Below are 371 nucleotides of genomic sequence, written 5' to 3' on the forward strand. Positions count from 1 at the left end.
TCCGGAGAAGATTATTTCTTCCACGTCTAAGCGCTCGCTTCTCAAACGACGCCCCCCCACTCTCTTCTCCCCTCCCGGGCGTCTTCCCCTCAAGCTCCCTCCTTCCCCTCCTTCCCGCCCTCCCCTCTGCCCTTCACCGGAGCCCGTTCCTTCCCTTTTCAGTCATCCTCCTCCCCTGCCTCAAGTATACATACTCGTCCTCCCTCCACCCCTCTCTCTTCCGCCCTCGCTCTATTTCACATACGCCTTCCCGTCGCCGTGCTGGCTCACCCAGTCCTTATTCGTAAACTTGTCCCCACTCCAGGACCTGCGACAGACAGACAGACAGACAGACAGACAGACAGACAGACAGACAGGGAGGGAGGGAGGGA

This window comes from Nannochloropsis gaditana (assembly GCF_000240725.1).
Source record: "Nannochloropsis gaditana CCMP526 unplaced genomic scaffold scaffold494, whole genome shotgun sequence".
Lineage (NCBI taxonomy): Eukaryota > Eustigmatophyceae > Eustigmatales > Monodopsidaceae > Microchloropsis > Microchloropsis gaditana.